The sequence below is a fragment of the Phocoena sinus genome, chromosome 9 (genome assembly GCF_008692025.1).
Source record: "Phocoena sinus isolate mPhoSin1 chromosome 9, mPhoSin1.pri, whole genome shotgun sequence".
NCBI classification, from domain to species: domain Eukaryota; kingdom Metazoa; phylum Chordata; class Mammalia; order Artiodactyla; family Phocoenidae; genus Phocoena; species Phocoena sinus.
The window spans coordinates 101346221-101369763 of record NC_045771.1 but is presented as its reverse complement, the minus strand read 5'-3'; positions in this window follow the sequence as shown (position 1 = coordinate 101369763).

Below are 23543 nucleotides of genomic sequence, written 5' to 3'. Positions count from 1 at the left end.
TTGCACCTTTCAGTCACTGGGACACTAGAATATAAAATAATTTTACAAATTTTACTGTAGGGAGAATATAGCCATTTGGAGAATCACTGACCTAAATGAATTTATAAAAAACAAATATCAAAAGTCAAATTTTTTCAATGTAAAAACAAAAGAACTAGAAATTAATAATCAAGAAACATACTGTTAGGTATTGTCTAGGACTAATATGATGTTGAGGGAAACCAATCCATTTTCCCTGCTGTGCTTCTATCACGGATATGTGGAACACCTTGATGAAACATAGTATTAAAAGGACATACCTGAACTCAAAAATAAAGTTATCTCCAGACTCTAAAAATGAAGGTGGAATTTAAATCCAGAGAATAAAAATAAAGCTTCTTTTATGGCAGCACACACACACAAGCACACACACACCCATGGTCATTGTTACAGGTTGAATTATGTCCCCCAAATTCCTATATTGAAGCCATAACTTCCAGTACCTCAGAATAGGGCCTTATTTGAAAATAGGATCATTGCCAATGTAATCAGTTAAGACGAGGCAACACTGGAGTAGGGTGGGATCCTAACCCAGTATGTCTGGTGTCATTATAAAAAAAGGGAATTTGGAAATGCTGTCACAAGCCAAAGGAAGTCTGAGGAGACAGGAGAGAAACTGGAACAGAAATTTCTCCAGGAAACATGGCTCTGCAGACACTTCAGCCACAGACTTCCAGCCTCCAGAACGGTGAGACAATAAATTCCTGGTTTTTAAACCACTAAGTTTTTGGCACTTCGTTATGACAGCCTTAACAAATTAGTATAATCATGGAAACTAAAAAAAAAAAAAAAAAGGAATGAGATTTTTTGTTCTTGTTTTTGTAAAACGTTAGATAAATCTGGCAAAGTATAATTTAAGTATGTATATATCATACAAATAAACTGCAGAGAAATAATGACTTATTAAATATGAAAAAGATATTAAGAGAAAAGGAAATAGAGTGGGAAAGAGAGGCACTGGATATCTATTAGGAAATAAACTGAGAAAAGAGGGGGCAGAAATACTTTAGTTAATAATTGATAATGGCAAACAACTTCCCAAAGTTGAAGACAATTTCTCATACTAAATCTCCAGTAGAATAAAGAGCAAGCTTATCAATACCTAGACACAATACAGTAAAAGTTCTTAGCATCAAACACCAAGAAATTATCAATACAATCAGAAAGAGAAAATAAATATTACCCTCAGAAGAATAAGAATAATATTTACAAAAGACTCTGCTTAGCAATGATAGATTTTAATGTGTTAAAAGTGCTGAAGAAAAATAATAAAAATGCTAGAATTCTATATCCAAATGAACCACATTCAAGAGAAAAGGTGAAACAAAGATATTTTAAAAAGAGACAATTTATTTCTCACAAATCATTAATTTTAAAAATCCCTAAAGAATAATGTAACTCAAGAAACATGATATGGATCCCCAAAATTTTGAGAAATAAGATGCAAAAGGCAAACAAAGAAATTATTAAACAGCATCATTTGAATGACTATAGATTTGAGAACAAGATCAGAAGTTACTAAAAGTAATATACAATACAGCCAAGATTGGAAGGAAGGTAGATGCAACGTGGAGTCCAGAATTGTAGAAGATTAAAAAAAAAAAAAAAAGCCAGAAAGGCTGCAAATATAGTCTTAGCTGAAAAACATTGGTTTGAGGCCTCCCTACGGACATAATACCTATAAGGAAAAGCCAGCAAATACATCTCTGAGTCTGGTAGAAGCATCTCAAGCTTTCTGCTAAGATTGCAGGTTGAAAACAATGAAAAAATTTGAAGACAATTATTCTGGCTGTAGATTACATGTTACCAAGTGAAAGAATAAGAAGAGAATATAAAAACTACTAAACCAGGAAAAGGAGAAGTGAGGAAGCCATATAAATATCTACCTAATCCAATGGAAGCAAAAAGTAAAGCAGAAACTGAGCAAGTGAAAAAGGTGATATAATGGGAAATGTCAAGTATGTAAGTGACTACAATAAAAGTAAATATATAAAACTAGCAAGAGGCAAAATCCCAGCTAGAAAAACCGTAACTCAGCTAGATAGTACTTATAACAGACAACTTTACACATACAAAAACACAGAAATGTTTAAATAATGGATCAACAAAAGGAACAGCAGACTAATATTTACCTAATATCTGGAGATGATAACACAATCTTTGCCCTAGCAATATTCCTGAAATAGAGCTACCTTGAAGTTCTGATATGAACCCTATGAGATCATTTTGCTTAACTTTCAAAAATCCCATTGTAATCTGTTATTTAATATTTTCTATCAATACTCACAACAGAAAAATCTTTGGCATGTTTGAGGATCAAGGTTACTATACTCATTTCAAAGTAATTTGGAAAATTTTCTTCTTTTTCTCTGCTTACCCAACCTTTACAGATTTGGTAGAGTTCCCTGTGAAAGTGACTGGGTCATGCTGGCTTTATGAGGGACCTCTTTAACCATTTTCTCTATTTCCTCTGTGCTAATTGAAATCTGTTTCCCATGGACTATATTTTTATAAATTGTGTATTATTCAGAAAATCATACATTGTGCAAAAAAGTCTCAATTTTTAAAACTATTGTTAGTTTTTATAACTATGTCCCCTTGTCATTTCAAATTTAGTGTATTTATGCACTCTCATTATTATTGACTTTTTCTCAAACCAGCTTTTGTATTTATTAGTTCCACTATTTTTAAATTCTATTTCATAATGTTTCTAATCGTTTTTTTCTTTATCATTTTTTTCCTTATGCTTTCTTTTGCTTTATTTTGTTATTTTCTTACTTTAGAGTTTGGTTCTCAATTTGTTTTTATTTTTAATCTTTATGCATTTGATTTTACACCATACAATTTAATATGTCATGTTTATTAATGTTATTTCCTAAAAAAAACTACAATTTGGGATTATATTAAAATTATCTAAAGAGATTTTGATAGCTTTCTTTTAATTTCTAAGAAAAAGACATTTTATTTAAATTAATTATGGTAATAGATTGTAGTCAGAGAATGCTTTATGGATTATTTCTCTCTGTTGTAATTTATTAAGGTTTTCTTGGCTGTCTAAACTATGGAAAATTTCATGTAAACCTGAAAATAACAGCTATTCTCTGCTATTTGTGTTACTATTTGGATACATAACTATAAAATCTGTGGTGTTAGCTAAGTTCTTTGTAGTCTGACTATGCGAACTGTTTTGTTTTGCATCTTCCTTGTATAGATCTTTTGGTGTATGGGAATCGAGTCAAGGGGAAAACATGAGTTTCTGCAGGTTCATTACAACCTTCCTGGCAGTCTGAAGCTCAGTTTGGTCACATATACAAAATCTTTGGTTCCCATTTTCTTTCCTTGATGAACTTAAATCTGCTACTCTATTATCTCTATGGCTGTCAAAAAGTCTGATGGCAATTTACTTTCTTTTCCTTTTTAAATAGAATGATCAAATGTTCCTTCAGCTAAGATATTCCTGGTTTACAGCATGTGTCCCATGGCAATCATTACTAGCATCCCTTCTACTCGCAAAAGTCTGGATGATAAATTACTGGGTCTCTCTTACTGAAGCAACTTAGTCTTTTTCTCTGGATTCTTGGAGGATTTTTTTAAATCTCTTTTTATTTAGAATTTTAAAGTTTTACCAAAATACATTTCAGCATTGGCCCCTCAAAGGGGATTTTCCCAAGGATGCAGTGTGCTATTTCAATACAGAATTCCTAGTTGGCTTTATTTCAGGAGAGTTTTCTTGAATTATAGTTTTTGCCCTTCTGTACATTCTGTTGCTTTGGTTTCCTTCTTTGTGTCCTGTCACAAATACGCTGTCTTGCATAGCTATCACTTTCTGTCAAGCCATTTTTACCCATAATTTATTTCTCTTATGGCATTATTCCTGGTGTTAATTCTCCCTTATGCTCCTTCTAATTTGATCTTCTTTGTACAAATGATTTTTATTTCATTTAGCAATTCTTCCTCTGTCTGTCACCTCTCTTTTTAAATCTCCCTCTTCTCCAATCATTTTATTTCTGAGTACATATTTGAATTCTAATGTGTGCTCTGCTTTCATAAATTTTATAGCTCTTGTAATTTATTTTAGCTCCCTTTGGATTATTAGGTACAGACTAACCGCTTTGGGGTCTTGTCTTTCTGGCTGCATCATCATTTTGTAGTCCTACTCTCTTTACTCTTCATACATTTTTCATAAAATGTTTGTGGAATCTGACTGTAATCTTTTTCCCTCCTTCATGTGTATGGGAGGCGACAACGTTTCCTCTGTTCTTCAAAGGAAAGGTGTTTCTAGCTTCGCCCCTGTGGAGCTCTAGGGTTCTGGAGCTCACACTTATTGTTAGAAGACAGTTTTCAAAAATACGGCTTCAAATTTTGTGAAATATTCAAGCATGTTTACCCCTCCACCTTCTGTCTGAATCCGTTTTCTCCGTTGCCTCTACTACCTCTGTCCCTCTTACTGTGAATTCTGCTCACAGAAATGTCACCTCTTTGTGGGGCTTTTCCTTAGAGGGATTTGGGTTGATTAATTTAGAGCTTCTAAGACCCAGGCAGCTCCAGCATGGACTGTTTCTATAGAACCCTTCATTCACCTGCAAATTTGGTGGCCAGTGCTGCTGCCCAGCTCACCCTTCCCTCTCTCTCTGGTGGAACTTAACCCTGACAGTTGTGTTCTCTGACTCACAGGACGTGAGAAGACGTGTCCCTCCGTTCACCTCCCTGTGGAAGTGACTCTGGTGCTGTCTCAGGTGTATCACCAGCCTCCTGTGTTTTGGGAAACACAGGGCTACTTTGTCACCACATATGGTCCTCGATGGAGTCCTGGGTTCTTTGGCTTTCCTTTCCTGTAGACAGTGAAGTTGTCCTGCCCAGTGCAGCGTGGAGGTAGGAGGGCACAGGAGGGTTGTTAAAACTATGCTGTTGCTGCCACCCCTTGTCCATCAACTCCTCTTGTCATTTTTGTCATTTTTAAGAGAAGTTATCCTTGTCTTTATTTCCATACTGTAAGCTCATTTTTAAAGTTATTTTCTGTGTCTATTGTTTTTCTTTCTTAAGGTGCAATTTCTCTTGATTTAGATTTTGTATATAAATAAATAAATAACAAATTATATACACATAATTTATATATATGTGTGATTTTGCTTATAAAATTTTAATTTTGGTATAACTTTAGTGGAGCTTCTCTTTTCCTCTTGTTTTGCTCATCCTTTCTCCCGGGGTTTCAGGACTCCCAATAAAGCACCAGATGTTATAATGGCAGCACAGAGCTCTCACCTACTGGACGGGCTTAATTTCCAATGTGGGGCTGTCTAGTTCGTTCCTGTCTCTTCACATCTTTCAGAATGGCAATTCCTCACCAAGGACTGTGCCAAAGGACAGCCACACTCCTGTCCAGCCTTCCTTCATGGGTGGAGGTCCTGCTCTGGCCTCTTTCTTACACAGGGTTTCTGGTCTTAACCCCCTCCTCCTTTTGAAGCCATTTTCTTCCAACAGTTGAATTCTCACTGTAATTGTTGTGTCAGTCCCAGTGTCCAGGTAGCCTATAGCCCCAGCCCCAGTCTTACTGGTAACATCTGGTCATTGTCTTCATCCTAAAGATATAGTTGGTTCCTGAGCACAGCTGTATCTAATAGTTAATTTATTGCTCATTAGGGAGCGAGGGTGGGTGATGGGAATGGTTGCTAGGAATGTTCTTTCTGGGTAAAATCATTGGGCTATTTTCATTAGAAAATGATATCAAAAAGTCATTAGAAAATGATTCATGGTTTTAGCAAATCACTTTAATTAAAACTATTGAAATATCAGTGTACTACATAGCAATTAGTCACAGGTTACCCGAAGACAAATGGGAACAATAAATAATCCTCAGAGAATAAAAATCTCAATACATAGAGTAGATGTATTCAGAAATCTCTTCAAAATGTATGCCAAAAAACTGCAAACTATAAATGGGTACGTGTTTCCCACAGAACAAAAGTGGCATTTACTACACAAAGAAGGTTTCCACTAAAGTCCTTGATATCTTTATAAATTACAATTGGCAATTTTATTAGGAAAGCATGAGATGAAGCACGGTGGCCTGTCCCAACTGGTAAAACTTGGGTCAGTTTGTTTACTGTGATGAAAATGAAGGGTGAACAAACACTTCCAGAAAGTTTCTACTGAGCTAAACTTAATAGAGGGTTACAGAGTCAGGGTAGCAATAACCAAGGGGTTCTTCTGGTCAGCAAGATGGGGTGTCCTGTCAGTCAATCTCCCTGGGTCACGCACTCTTTATCCTGCACTAAAGATCAACCAGTTCATGAGAACCGCTACGGCTATGCAACCTGTTCATGCCACTGGGCAACATTATGTAGTTTTTCATGTACTGTTGAAATAATTCAAGAAAATATGTAAACATATATATTTGTGACTGTGTATGGACAAATCAGGTTGTGTTCACATCTGATTGTTAGTGAAACCCCTCTTTATCAACTTAAACTTTGGGCCCTGAATCCTCAAAAGATTAACAATGTAATTATATAACAGTGGTCCTAAATCTTTATTTTTGCTTTACCAGCACTAACAAGCATGAAGGAGAGGCCCTGCGTACATCAGCTTAAAGCGGCATAATACAGCAGCGATCCTCGAAGATGGATCACGCTTCCTTTGTCCACTGCAAATTATAGACGGTCCTCAATTTATGATGGTTCAATTTACGATTTTTCAATTTCATGATGGTGTGAAAGAAGTACTCATTCAGTAGAAACCACACTTCAAATTTTGAATTTGATCTTTCCCCAGGTTAGAGATATTTGGTAGATACTCTCCTGTGAGACTGAGCATGACACAGCCCCCAGTCAGCCACACCATCAGGAGGGTAAATAGCTGATACGCTTATAACCATTCTGTACCCAGACAGTACAGTACAGTATTCAATAAATTACAGAAGATATTCAACACTTTATCATAAAATAGGCTTGTGTTAGGTGCTTTTGCCCAACAGTAGACTAATGTAATGGTTCTGAGCATGTTTAAGGTAGGTTAGGCTAAGCTGTGATTCTTGGTATATTAGAGGTGTATTAAATGCATCCTCGACTAAAAATACTTTGAATTTATGATGGCTCTATTGGGATGTAACCTCATCTCAAGTCAAGGAATATCTGTACTAATAAAGCATACTGAGAGGAAAATATTCCACAGAATGGAATTAACAGATACAAACTACTATATATAAAATAGATAAGCAACAAGGATAAACTGTATAACACAGAAAATTATACCCATTATCTTGTAATAACCTGTAATGGAATATATCTACAAAAATACTGAATCATGATGCTGCACGCCTGAAACTAAGACGACATTGTAAGTCAACTATACTTCAATAAACATATATATTATGTATTTTATATTGGAGATGGGTGTGTCTAGTAATACAGTAAATGGGTACGTTTTAAACATTTGTGTACGTGTTCCAAATATGTGGAATAATGTATTTCTTGATAAAACAATTTTTCTTTAAATCCTTAAAATGACACTCAAGGAAGAGATATTCCCATAGTAAATTATAATGAGTGCTACATAACCAAAAGTGTATAAATACATGATAAAGTATTTTATAAATGTTGCCTAAAATATATGAAAGATGGTCTATTATGTATTTTAAAGTTACAGAACTTTTTCCACTGCATCTATCCATTAATATTTAAAGAATGTAAATTAGACATCTATTTACTTTCTTATCTATAGTGATATACTTTAATTACAATTTCATGGCTCTAAATTTCACTTACTTCTCAAACCTTCTAAGCGAATAGGTAGAAAAGGGAGAGTAGAAAGCATTTAGGTGGTGAATGATAATAACACAGTAGATGTTCAAAATGATTGATGACTCAGATTAAGGACTGATTCATCTTTCTGAGATCAATGAGCAAATTATTTTTTAAAGGTAGTTGTTCAAGGACTATGCTATCTCTGTTTAAAGTGACATATTTTCATTAGAAGCATTATTAGATAATTGAAACTTAAGGAGATAATATAATTTTTAAAGAAAAAAAGTACTCAAATTTAATACTTCTCATTTCACAGGGAACTCTGCTAAGTGTCAGTCTTCAAAGACTGTGAAGTAATAATGACCTATTTAAGCAGAAATGTTACAAACAAAATTTATAGTTCATAATTTGAGAATTCTTTAGCTTCAATGGAGTATTGAAAGAGAAAAAGATTGCATAGCACATTTAAATGATAGATTTTAATGATATATTTATTTCACTCATATTACATATTTGGAGATTACCATGGCTATATCAGTTTCTCTCAGTCTGTAAGAAGATAAATTCTTAACAGCAGAGTGTCTCCCTATTTTTAAAAGTTTCTATGAAGACTTCCAATTCCAGTAATGCCAGACTAAGTGATTCAGACAAATTGTCTCACCGAGGACAACTAGGACACTTGGGCGTGATATTTATTTGTATGTGTCAACTTGAGTGCGCCATGGGGTGGCCAGATGTTTGGTCAAACATTATTTCTGGATATGTCTGTGAAAGTATTTCTGGATGAAGTTAAACTTTAAGTCAGTAATTTTGGTAAAGCAGATGGTGGGCCTCATCCAAACCAGTGGAGACCTGAATAGAATAAAATGCTGAGTAAGAAATAATTCTCTCTCTGCCTTTTTCTTGAGCTGGGACATCAGTCCTCTCCTCCATTCAGACTCAGACTTGGACTGGAATTTACACCATTAAATCTCCTGAGTCCCCAGGTTGATGACTGCAGATCTGGGACTTCTCAGCCTCCATAATATATATACTGGGCAAATAAAAATAAAATATACACAGAATCACTAAATGCGTCATCAGATGGTTAACAAAATAGAGAAGAATTACTGGGTCAAGATGCAGAGCTAGGAAAATTTAGAATTTTTTTCTTTTTTTACAGTTAACCAGAAACAAGTTTATTCAAGAGATAAATTCAATACAGGCTAGACAGCTTACTCCACCATATTGCAGTGAGACACACAAAGGCCTAAGGCCAGAGCTACACATCTAAGAACAAGACAGGCATGGCGGCTGCTGTTGGACACATGCAAACAGTCTTTGAAAACTGAAGATAAACTACTCTGATGATCGTCATTGCCCACCACAGATGCCAGAAGATCAACATCTGGAAACACTATTTCTCCATGGGGGCACTTGAGGGGCTGTGTAGTTTATATTTCAGCATGAAGCGCCAGGAATGTGAATGTTGAATTCTGGGATCTGACAACAGGAGGGGATAGGTTTGTATATTTTGAGGTGAATTGCCAAAAGTTTGAACAGTATGATAAGGAAGAGTTAAAAATCAAGCAATCTTTTGCCTAGATAAAATCCCAGCTTCAGGTCATCTGATAAATGCAATAAACTTCAATTGATACTTGAAATTGAAATAAGGTTTTACCTGATGTGTTGTTCCCCGTGAACCTAGAAAAATTACGGAATTTCTAAAAGCAGATAGCATCAACCTAGATCTTAAGTTACTTCTACAAACAATTTCTAAAAGCAAGTTGTATAAATTGGTCCATAATTAAAAATAACCAGCACACAAAGAGAAATAAGTGACAATCAACAGAAAAGATCTACGTTCGAACAAAAAAATAAAAGTTCTACACCAACGAAGTCTCTAGATACTGAAATTACAAGGACTAGAATTTAAGATAATTAGACTATGTTCAGTAATTATCCCTATATTTTTATGTTAAAATTATTATTGTTAAATTCAAGTACAGAACTTTTTAAAATAATTAATTTATTAAAAAAAAAAGTCAGGAGGGACTTCCCTGGTGGTGCCAATGGTTCCCAGTGGTTAAAAATCCACCTGCCAATGCAGGGGGCACAGGTTCAAGCCCTTGTCCAGGAGGATCCCACATGCCGTGGAGCAACAAAGCCCATGCGCCACAACTACTGAGCCTGTGCTCTAGAGCATATGAGCCACAACTACTGAGCCTGTATGCCAGAACTACTGAAGCTTGCACTCCTAGAGCCTGTGCTCTGCAATAAGAGAAACCATCGCAATGATAAGCCCATGTATCACAACGAAGATTAGTCCCCACCCGCCGCAACTAGAGAAAGTCCGCATGCAGCAATGAAGACCCAACGCAGCCAAAACTAACTAAATAAATAAATAGAAAAATATTGTTTAAAAAAAAACAAAAGGAAAAAAAAGAAATAGAAAAAAAAAGAAAAAACAGGAGATCAGGTGAGTCTATTAAAAAATTATAACAAAAATTTGCAATAATTTAAATTACAATTTCAGATGGTAACAACAAATTAGAAGAGTTAAATAAAGATTAATAACTTAAAATATTTGAAAGAAGCTATTCAGAATAGTTGATTGGGGAAAAAAGATAGATGATAGATATTAAAAGGATAAAAAAAGGGAATATGATGAGAAAAACTGACATATATTTAATTGAACTCCTAGTAGGAGCCCCACAAAAGGAGAAAAAAGAAAATGGGTGAAGAGGCAGTATATGGAACTGATCAGAAGGTACCAGTCTGTAGATTCAAGAAGCTCTAAGGCCCAAGGATCATTAAAAATGCATAAAAACATATCTAGGAACATTTATAGTATAAGACATAAATTACTGAGAAAAAACTCTTAAAAGAAGCCAAAAGTAAAACAGATTATCTTAAAAGGGACAAGCATTAACTGACTCTCAACAGAACTAATACAGGCCAAACAGTTTAAAGTGGTGAGAAAATAACCACCAGCCTAGAAATAGATGCCCAGGAAAAAAGCTTCAAGAATGAAAGTGAAATATAGACATTTTCAGGGAGAAAATAAAAATAAACACTGAGGGAAATTGTAAACAGCCCATTCACATTAGTGAATATACAGAGAGATATTTTTTAAGGCAGAGAAATATAATTCCAGATAAAAGGCAAGAAATTCAGGAATAAATGAAGGATAATCAAAATAATAAAATACATTATTGTGATTGGAGACAAATACATTAATACCTAAATTTTGGTTTATTAAATACATTAAAATGCTTTAAAATATCTTATTAGGAAATAACTGTATGTATATATGTATATACATGTGTTTGTGTGTATGTATGCATATTTATCAAACTATATCTGTAGTTATTTCTATTTTTTATATAAAACTGTTTATTTATATATATATATATATATATTTTTTTTTTTTTCCAAAATGAAAATAGATTTAGCAAGAAACATCCCTCACTTGAGAGAGGAGGATGTGGTAACCATTTCCCCGAGCCTCCGGGGCAGAGCTAAGAGGAAGAGAAAACCTCTAGGGTCCCTCTCTGCTTCCTGAGAGAGGGGATTTCCCCATGTTACCCCATGGCCCAGGCCCCCTCACAATCTTCCAGGGAGGGGCCTTCACCGTGGCAGGGGATCAGCATGTGGGGGGAGTCAGGTTTATATACTGCAGAGACAGAGAGACAGAGAAAGTGAGAACAGCACAGAGACAGAAAGTACAGAGAAAGATGTTAAATTTAAAATAAAGTATCTAAATATTTATAGTGAATGTAAAGTAGACACAAAATTCCAATGAAAAGATGATTGTTAGATGGAATAAAAAAGCAAAACAAATTACTCTATGCTATGTTAATGAAACATACCTAAATCATAACAATGCAGAAAGCTTGAATGTCAAAGAATGCAAGAAGATATATATGACTTAAACTTCAACCACAAGGAAGTACCTATATTAATTTCAGAAAAAAATAAACAAATTAAGCAGAAGACATAGCAGATATTAAGAATTTAAAAAGGCTCTCATTCATCAGAATTAATTCAGCAGAAATATTTTGCAATTCTAAATTAATATGCACCTAAAAACATGACCTCAAAATACATAAAGTATAAAAATTGACAAATACAAGCAGGTAAAGACAAATCCCCAATCATATTGAGGTATTTATTTTTCCTTTTTTAGTACCTGATAAAATAAACAATAGAAAATACTGCTGAAATATATAAGATTTAAGCAACACAGTCAATGTCACCTAATAAACATTTATAGAGTAATGAACCCCAAAATATATACATTCTGTTCAAACACATGTAAAGTCTTTGAATATTTATTAGGTCATAAATTGAAATGATTGAAACTATAAGTAGTACCTCCTTCCTTGACCACAATTTATTTAAATTAGAAATAAATAACCAGAGGAAATATATATGTTTCAAAAATAAAATGTATATAGACTCTAAATAACCCTTAGATCAAAGAAAATTGAAATGAATAATAAGAGAAATGCCATACATCAAAACTAAGAAATATTTAGAGGGTAATTTTAACTTTATATGCATATATTAGAACAGAAAAGAGGCTGAAAAAATCTCAAAATATTAGGGAAAAAAATAAAATAAAATTCAAAGGGAGTAGAGTGATAAATAAACCATTATCTGAAATGAATAAGGGTACATCACTTCAGATCATGCTATAAAACAATAAAATGGCAGGCTTCCCTGGTGGCACAGTGGTAGAGAGTCTGCCTGCTGATGCAGGGGACATGGGTTTGTGCCCTGGTCTGGGAAGATCCCACATGCCATGGAGCGGCTGGGCCCCTGAACCATGGCTGCTGAGCCTGTGCGTCCAGAGCCTGTGCTCTGCAACGGGAGAGGCCACAACAGTGAGAGACCTGCATATCGCAAAAAACAAAACAAAACAAACAAACAAAAACAATAAAATCATAAGATGGATAAATGTATGCCTTTATCCCACTGAATTAAAATATATATGAAATATACAAATCTCTTGAAAAAGATATCTTATCAAGACTGATGTGAAAACTTAGCAAACTTTATTTAGCTTATTTATTTAGCTTATTTAGCTTTTCATTTGAATTAGCAGTCACACACACACACACACACACACACAATCTCTAGTTTTCAGTGGCTTCCCTGGTAAGTTCTACCAAACATTCAAGGACAAAATGTTTTCAACTTGCACAATGACGTCTAACAATAGAGGAGTAAGTGAACACTCTCCAATTCATATTATCTTCATTTTGCTTCACAGTTTTCATATAAATGTTTAAAAAAGAAAGTCCACTCTTACTAAATGCAAAAATTTTAAACACATGTTAACAAAGGACATTTAATTATCTATTAAAAGATAATATAATATGAACAAGTTCCACTTATACTTGGTAAGAAAAGTTGGATTAAAAGTAGTAAATTAAAAAAACAAAAAGCCTGATAACAAACTTGGGTGCAGGTTGTGCAATTAATAGGTGGAGCTGAGCTGATATGCAGCTGCTGTGCACCTATATGGCTTCACTTGTTTATCAACTGTGTCCATTCTTATTCACATGGTGCCTCTGCTGTGCCAGTTGTTTACTATTTTGATTATTACCTCTGGAGGAGAATGATCCAATAAAGAGAAGGTGCACCTAAAATGGATAGTAAATCAAATCAAATAGTAGTAAATCAAATACTCTGTACATAAATTAAATAAAAAGAGCAATCTCATGATTGCATAAGATGCAGAAAATTTATTTGATAAAAATGTATGTCCATTCACGACACAACTTTTTAGCAATTTGAGAATAGGTAAGAACTTTCTTAATCTGATAAAGTGTATATATAGAAAAACCCAAAATGTTGAAAGCTTTATATTAGAGACACAGAACAAAATGTGGATATTTGACTGCAAAAAAACTCCACATTGTGTTTGAGGGTTTTGCCAGTGCAATAAACAAGAGAGAATGAATGAATAAATGAATGCATGGGTGAGTGACTGACTATTGAAAGGGATGAAATTAAGCAATCATGTCTCATAGATGATATGATGGCTTGTATGAAAAAAACATGAAATTCCTAATGATGCACATTGGGTGAACTAACAACATCATTTACAGGTAAATTAATAGAATTAGTGAGTTTAGCAAAACTACTATATACAGGGACAATTTATGAATCATAGATATACAGTTGCAACAAAATTTAAAACTGAGAATTTAAGAAACATATCATTTTCAATAGTTTCAAAACATCAAAAGCATTCTATTAAAATTTTTAAAGTTGGATGCAAAATATGAAGAAAACTACCAAATAACACTGAAACAACAGAAACTAACACAGCATTGTGAAGCATTTATACTCCAATAAAGATGTATATTTAAGAAAAGGGAGGAAAAAAAAAGAATTAAAGAAGACCCAATAAAATGAAAAGTGAACCACATTCATGCATTGGAAGTTTCAGTATTATAACAGGACAGTTTTCTTCATATTGACCCATAGATTCAATGTATTCTCACCCAACAGCTCTGATGAGCTGATTCCAAAATGTGTGTGGAAATACTGAGGACCAAGGAGAGCTAAGGTACTTTTGATGGAAAACTAAGGTAAGAGGACTCAGTCTTCCCAATATGAAATCTTATTACAAAGCTACAGAAATTAAAATAGCTGGTAGAACAAGGAGAAACAAATGAACCAATAGAACAGAACTGAGGATCTCCAAATAGATTCATACATATATGAATACAAAAAATTGGCACTGCAGAGCATTGGAGGAAGGAGTTTCTTTTTTTATTTTCACGTTTTATTGAGGTATAAGTGACACATAACATAGTATAAGTTGAAATTGCTCAAAATAATGATTTGATATACGTGTGTGAAATGATTACTACAATAAGTTTAGCTAACATCCATCACCTCACATAGTGACATTTATTTTCTTGTGATGAGAACTTTTATGATCTACTCTCTTAGCAACCTTCAAATACACAACACAGTCTTGTTAACTACAGTCATCACACTGTGCATACCAAAACTTATAACTAGAAGTTTGTACTCTTCGACCACCTTCAGCCATTTCCTATGCCCCCCCACCCCTGACCCAGCCTCTTGTAACCACCAATCTGTTCTCTATTCCTACAAGTCCTTTCCTTTCTAAGTGAGATCATCCAGTATTCTGTCTTTCTCTGTCTGTCTTATTTTACTTAGCGTAATGCTCAATGCTTTCCAGATTCATCCATGTTGCTGCAAATGGCAGAATGTCCTATTTTATGGCTGAATTTTATATACATATGTATATACAAATTCACATTTTCTTTATTCATTCATCCATCAATAGACATCTAGGTTGTTTCCATCCTTGTCTTGCCTATTGAAAATAATGCTGGAATGAACCTAAAGCGACATTTCCTTTTAAAAGATATCCAAATGGCCAACAGGTACATGAAGAGGTGCTCAACACCACTGATCATTAGGGAATTGCAAATCATAACTACAATGAGCTATCACCTCACACCTGTTAGAATGGCTATTATCAAAAAGACAAGAGATAAATGTTGGTGAGAATGTGGAGAAAAGGGAACACTTTTACACTGCTGGTGGAAATGTAAATTGGTGCAGCCACTATGGAAACTAGTATGGAGGTTCCTCAAAAAATTTAAAAGAAAACTGCCATATGATCTAGTAATTTTACTCTTGGGTATATATCCAAAGGAAATGAGATCACTATTTCATAGAGGTATCTGTACCCACATGTTTATTTAGCCAAGACAGACGGGATTATTTTCATTAAATGGTACTGTGACGTTGGAAAGCTATATGTAAAAATAAATATAATATTACCTCTGTTATATACCTTAAGCAAACATCAATTCCAAGCTGGTTATAGCTAGCTACATATGTCAAAAAATAATAAAGCTTGGGCTTCCCTGGTGGCGCAGTGGTTGAGAGTCTGCCTGCCAATGCAGGGGACACGGGTTCAAGCCCTGGTCTGGGAAGATCCCACGTGCCACGGAGCAGCTGGGCCCGTGAGCTACAAATACTGAGCTCTGCGCGTCTGGAGCCTGTGCTCCGCAGCAAGAGAGGCCGCGAGTGAGAGGCCTGCGCGTCTGGAGCCTGTGCTCCGCAGCAAGAGAGGCCGCGACAGTGAGAGGCCCGCGCACCGCGATGAAGAGTGGCCCCCGCTTGCCACAACTAGAGAAAGCCCTCGCACAGAAACGAAGACCCAACACAGCCAAAAATAAATAAATGAATAAATAAATTTATAAAAAAAAAAAAAAAAAAAAAAAAAAAAAAAAAAAAAAAAAAATAATAAAGCTTAACAAGTGACATAGATAAACAGTTTTTGATCTATCAGTAGGTAAATAGTTTTATATAACACAAAAAACAGTAAGTATAAGTTTTAAAATTAATACATTTAGCTACATCATTAAGAACTCTTTGTCAAAGAACACTATTAGGAATATGAAAAAGAAGTCATAGAGCAGGAGAAGATATTTGCAATGCAAAAAGCAAATGTCAAGTAGGTAATAACAGAATGTGTAAAGACTTGTAAATACATAAGAAATCAAACAGCCTAATTGAAAAATGTGTAAGAGACTTCAACAATCACTTAACAAAAGAGAACATACAAAAAGACCTATAAATCTCATTTCTAGTCAGGGATATGCAAAGTAAAGTTTCAATGAGATATCACTGGTGAATACTCACCAGAATTGGCTCAAATTAGCATGTAGTGGCATGAAATTGACTAGTAATGGCATGATTTAGCAAGACTGTGTGAGAAGAGAAACTTTGCCACTGCTAGCAGGATTATAAATTGGTACAACTACTTTGGAAAACCATTTGACAGTACTTAATATGTTAACATATACATTTCCAATGACCCAACAAATCTACAGGTATATATCCGACAGAAATGAAGTCAAGTATGTGCCAAGAGACCTTACAAAATGTTCATGAGAGTTTACACAAATGTCCATTAATAGTAAAGTGTATAAATAAAACGTGGTATTTTCATTCAGTGTAATGCAGACAACACACACAACAACATGAAGAAACTTTACAGATTTTTAGAGCTAGTACCTGCATTGTACGATTCCTGTCATAAAGTCCCTCAAACGGGAAAAACCAAATTACAGTGCTTAGGAATTAGAAATGGGTACCATAACATTTATGCTATTGGTAACCTTTAGGGAAGTTGGAAGGAATGGTGATCTTGAGGGTCCATGTGGGCAGCTTCTTCAGGTCTGACAATGTGCTATCATTTAACCTAGTAACAGATTACACCAATGTTCCTCTTATAATGATTAATGCTGTCATACATTTATGGTTAACAGACTTTTCAGTGCCTAAATTACATTTCATAATTAAAAGGTTAAAACATAAGAACAAAAAAGCAAATATTCCACAGGGCTCCGAGGACACATCCTTAGTTAAGGGATCACTATCACATGAATTTCCTGGGCCATAGGTTTGCTGGCATTTTGTGTCTTAACAACAATCCTATTACACCTCTCCTGTTGTGTGACAGTCTTATTCTTCTGCTTGTTTGATGGGTTAGGTAAGAGAATGGCATTGACCCAGTTACATGGTTGAACACTGATTACTTTCAATCAAATCAAAGTAATACTCTTAGAATCTGAATTAATCTAATCAGGAGTAAGCCATTCAAAACACAGAATTTGTATGGCTAAAAGAGTCAAATCAGAAATTGGAATCTGATCCAATTAAACTGAACTGTGAGGGAGATTTGTTGAGAATTTTGTGAAATAGCATTCCTTGATCATCTGAAAAACCTACCAGAAGTCATGAACTTGAAGCCTGGAACTGTCACCACATATTTTCCTACCACGTGTGAGAATCCAGCCTCAGGAGAAAAAAATATCTGTCACACGTGATGAGGAAAAGAAACTGGGTCTTTGCCAAGGTGAAGGTACAAAATCAAAGCAAACCCAAAGCTTTCCCTATCTATGGACTTTACAGTTTTATGAGTGATGCAATTGAATTCAAGTATTTTTGTTATTGTTGTTTAAAACTGTTTGCACTTGTTTCCTTTTGATTACTTGTAACATTAAAAGCCCTAATTGACAAATAGGAGTGACAAAATTGCATGGAATTAAGATACTATCATCTGATGTGATTGAAAGAATAAATAGAAGACTATTTTGAGTTAAATATGTATCTATGAGAAAGAAAATCACTTTGACATTTAAATCTATTTCAGGCCCAGCTGTGAATAGAATTGGAGCAGAGCGTAAAATGTGACCTGGGGTAAGGGCATAACCTCTTTTGGTTTAATTTTTTCATCTAGGAAATGAGGTTAAGATTAGAAACCTACATCATTGGGTTTTCAGATAGTAGCATTATAGTTCAGCAGTTCGGATCATGAACAAAGAAGCTGAATAACTTTGGATCCTAGTTCCAGCTGTAAAATGTAGGTAATGATAACATTGAGGTCATAAGGTTTTTACAAAAATTAAAGGAGGTATTTTATGCAAAGCATTTTGTAAAGTATTGAGCATTTACTATGTCTACCAAAATTTCACTACTATTATTCATAGTACTGCCACCTATATAAAATGGAGAAATTTGGCTTATATATATCCCAAAGCTCTTTCTACCTCAAATTGTGTAATCAGCAATTTATGAAACCAGACATTTGGAAAAACAAGGAAATTCAAGGTGAAGTTCAGTATCCTATGTGAGTTTGTCAAATGGTTGTATCTACCAGAACAACAAAACTAACAAAGAAATCCTTCTGTCGTCTGCATCTTTATTATCAGGTTGATCCATATGAAATTGTCATTTCTATCAGTTGAAATGGTAAAATAGATTGCTGACCTACACTTTTAGGTTTAGAAGGCAGCTTACTAACTTAAGACTGACTGAGGAGAAATCACTGGCAACCCACAGTGATAAAGTTAAGCTACTCATTCTATAAACTGAGGTGATCCAACCAAAGCATCACTGCCCTGAAGCCCTCCGTTAAGGTTCCTCGACACGCATTGAAGTGGGTTTGAATTCACTACAGCAAAAATCCTACTGTAACACCATGATTTAAATTAGACAATAATAAGGGTCATTTCCTCCACCTGTTTATTTTTATTTTTATAATAACTAGAATGTAATGTTTATTGTTTTTTACTGTTATGTGAAGTCATATAAAATTTGAAGTGAGAAAGGAGTTCTTAACCCTTAAAGTTTTAATTTAAATAGAAGCAAAAAATAAGATGAGAAAAGTATATTCTCCAGGACTAATGAACAAGCTTCTTTCCTATTTTGCTTCATAATTTTGTGCTGTATCTGATTTATCTATTTACCTATTCTGAACAATTTGATTCAATTTCCCAATTTTCAGATTATCAGTTACACCACACATTTAATGAAATGATAGATATTGACTTCTATAATGTGTTTCCTAAGCCTCATCTGGTCAACAAAACATGGACTTAATTCATGAGAGTCTATGCTTTTCCAAATAAACGCAGGTGAGAAAAGGCTGCAACACAGGTCTCCAAAGTCCCAACAGCATCTTAAATTTTGGCAATAGCAATCCATGAAATTTGTTTTTATGCTCATGGACTTCCCTGTGATATTTGCTACAATGTTTATTTTTGCTTTGATTTTAAATTATGCAAAAATAAAGCGCTAAAAATATGTATAACAATAATAAAATTTAAACACTGATCATTAACAAATAAATAAATACAGCCCATATAATTCCTTTTAACAAGTGTGACTGTTGGGTAATAATAGACTATTCTCGAAAACCCTTCTTAGTCCTAACTCCGCTCATATTTATGGAAGAGGAATAAGGTATTTCATCATCCTCACAATACAATTATTTTATGTTCAAATCAACATGCTTGTTTATATACCTACAACATACCAAACTGTAAATGTTTAAATTGCATGGAAAATGCTTAAAAGAATGACTGGAGCTTTCACTTTTCGACCAATCAATATAGAGTCATTTATACACAAGACAGAAGAAAAGAAATTCTTTAGTGAATTTAAGATACAGAACACAGAAAATGTAATGATCCAAGGCCCAAGAGATGGGATCATTTCTTTGTAGTTAAAGAATAGTCTCTTCGGAAATAGAACATGCAGGCCTCATCAGGTGTGTTTCTTGAAGCATTCTACTCATGTAAGGAGCCTTAGCAGAAAATACTGTTCATTGAGTGGACTGCATTTTTCTATTCCTGTCTACAGTCCGTGCTTTCTCTCAGAGATAATGTGTTCCAGTAGGAGCTGAGAAAGGAGCCGTAAATTCCTCTCCACATGGATGATTACCCCTACTTATCAGTTTTTATTGATTCTTCACAATTCATTGATAAATTTAATATAAAATGAGGTCCAAATAAATGCTAAATAGGCATGAAGCTACACAGAAAAACACAGCTATCTATATTTACTAGGATTTCACCTGAAATGCATGTAACAAACAATGGCAATGGAGTGAGTTTTACAGGTTTGAAGACTAGTAATGTTCTGTCTTATGGAGTATTTTATGGAGTATTTTTCTGATTTTCAACATCAGTCATATTCTTTTCCTGTGGAAGTTTAGAATGTGAATTTTTTTGTTTTGTTTTTTTAAATGTTAATGCAGTCAAATCTCTTATTTCCTTTCTTTAATTTTTTTAATGTATTTATTTATTTTTAGCTGTGTTGGGTCTTCCTTTCTGGGCGTGGGCTTTCTCTAGTTGCAGTGAGCAGGGGCTACGTTTGTTGTAGCGCACAGGCTTCTCACTGCGGTGGCTTCTCTTGTTGTGGACCACAGGCTCTAGGTGTGCGGGCTTCAGTAGTTGGGGCTCGTGGGCTCTAGAGCGCAGGTTCAGTAGTTGTGGAACACGGACTTAGTTGCTCCATGGCATGTGGGATCTTCCTGGACCAGGGATCGAACCTGTGTCCCCTGCATTGGTAGGTGGATTCTTAACCTCTGTGCCACAAGGGAAGTCCCTTTATTTCCTTTTTTGTTTCAGCCTTTGGGATCACGCTTAGAAAGCCATCCATAAATACACTGCCTCCTCGTACTTTGCCTCACATGAAATATTTCATCCTCCTGGATTTATTTTGATTAATAGTGAGGCAAATACCTAATTTTCTTTTAAAAAGCATTAGTCCATTGTACATAATCATTTATTGAATTTATATATCATTTTTCACTGACTTCATGTAATAAAGGTTATCAGAGACTCAATCCACCCATTGACGACATGTTTATTCTTGGTGTAATCATTGTCAGACACAGTGCTAAGTTCAGGGAACACAAGGTAATGGGCAGATCTCCTTTTGTGAGCCTGGCCATGTCGAGGGGATTCACGTCAGCCAACTACCATACAGAGAGACATTGCAGGAGAGCATATTAAGATGGAACCTGACCTAGAGAGGGCGTGAGGTACACTCTGGTGGATTAAGTTCAATAAGCAAAGAAGGATGTTGCTGGTGAAAGTTTCCAGGCACAGGGACTCACCCATGGAGATGCCCTGTGCTGGGAGGGAGATGGTCTAATGAAGCTATAGGAGGTAAGCTGGTGCGGCTTCAGCGGGAGAGGGAGGGGCAGGTGGTGCAGGCGAGGCTGGAGGTGGACAGGCGTCAGATCACAACAGCCTGTGGGACAACCACTGAAGAGCGTTAATCGTGGGTTAAGTGTCCAATGATTTCTTGAGGAAAGGAGATTCTAGTAGCCATGTCAAGGGCAGGAGGGGCAGGGTGGACAGAGGCTAGGCATGACATGGTGACATGTTGGACTTGGATGATGACATTGAAATATACATTACTCGATGGATTCCAGGATGCTGTAGAATATATAGCATGATGACAGAGTGGATACAGGAAGTAAAGGTGTGCAGGCAGAAGCACTATGCTTTCGATTTACACACGTGAGTGAATAATGTCATTCAGTGAGGGAACATGGTTTGGGAACGTGGAAGATATAGACTGTGATTTGGTCTTAGTCGATTTTTAGGAGACTGAGTCATCTAAAAGGGGTTGACAACTTTTGTCTGTAAAGGGTCGAATAGTAAATATTTGAGGTTTTGTTGGCCATGTATGGCCGCTGTTATATATTATTCAGTTTACTTATTTTTTATATAGTTAGAATCTTTTAAAAACATAAAAAACTATTATTAGCTCCTGAGAAATAGAAAAACAGGGGCAGGATTTGAGCTGTGGTCTTCAGCAGCCAATGTAAGGGACTGGAGTGAAGAGAAGGCCATCTGATCTAGAAACATGACTGTTTAGCTCCAGGTATCCCAAGCCAGGATTAGTGCAGTAAGTGAAGCTGTGGATACAGATGAATTCACCTTGGAAGAAATTACAGAATAAAGAGAGAGAAGGGATGGACTGAGCATTGGAGAACTCTAACATGGCTAGCTGAGAAAGGGAAGCTTACAAAGAGCACTAAATGGGCTATCAGAAAAGTGGTGAGAAAACAATGTGTATCATGGGTGTCAATGAAAGTCTGAGAGATTGTTTCTAGATGTTAAAGCCTCAAGAGCCTTCAAAGCTGATGCAATTGGAAAATGTTTACTAAATACTGGAGAGAGACTTGATAATGAATGGTTTCTGATATAGTAGAAGAGGTACAAAGACTGGACTCTCTTTGGAGAGGATACCCTTCCCCTATTACATTAAAAACCTATCCATGTAGGTTTAGGTATAGGAGCAGGAGGTTCCCACCTAGAGAATGGCTTTCACTCCTTGATGAGGGAGGAGGCAGGTAAGGAGTGGGGATAGTATGTTTGAAGAGAAAAGGGAGAAAATTAGTTGGCTTGTTGGGGAGTGTTGAGGGCCTATATGAGGTTCCATGAATTTATGGAAGTACCGGTCTTTATTTCTATGAGATTTTCTAGGACTGTGTTTAGTGCTCTGATATAGTGTAAATATTAAGTAAAAACAAATGACTAAAACGACATATGAATTTATCCTTTGATCCTGTGAGGTCCTAAACAAATACTAGCAAAAATGTAAATGACATGCATATAAAACTGTGAGATGTGACATTAGTTTTGATATCAAAATTCCAGAAAGAGTTCAGATATCCACCATTTGATATGGTGGAATCGATTTGGGTACACCCATATGGGGGTGTGTTATGCAGTTGATTAGAACGGGATTAGGAAAATCTCAGTATATGGATGCATTTTTAAAATAAAAGGAAACATGCAGATCAATGTCTGGAGAGAGGCATGCACTCTGACCGGTGGATATCACATTAACTTGCTAACCAAAACCTTAAATCTCTTTCTTTTCCCAGTCTCCATGCTCTCCAAACCCCAACACTTCCACCCCCTTACTTTCAACTGGGGACTTTCTACTGCACTTAAATTAAGAAAATTCTTATTTATTCCACCAAATCTAATAACATAACTAATACTCTATCAAGTATGAGAATTCTCTGAGGATAGTCCCCCAACACTGAGCTGTGTCCCATCTTTCCAGCTACTCAGTGATTTTCCTCTTGGAATTCCCCCCTCCACACCCATTCTCTGGAATCATTCATTCATTAAGCAAACATTTATATAACATTCACTGTGAACCGGGCAATATTAGAAAACACTTTACAATTATTACCTCATTTAATCATCAGATTGTTCTCTCCACTAGATTATTTCTTATGGAAAACATGGCTTTCACTTAAACAAGTCTTCCTCAAGCCCACGTTCTGCTTCAACAGTGAGACACCTCCACAGAGACAGTCTTTGAAAAAGTTGTATGTAAACACTTAGTGTGTCCACTTTCTCTGCCCCCGCTTTGCCTCTTAAACCCACACCAATCAGT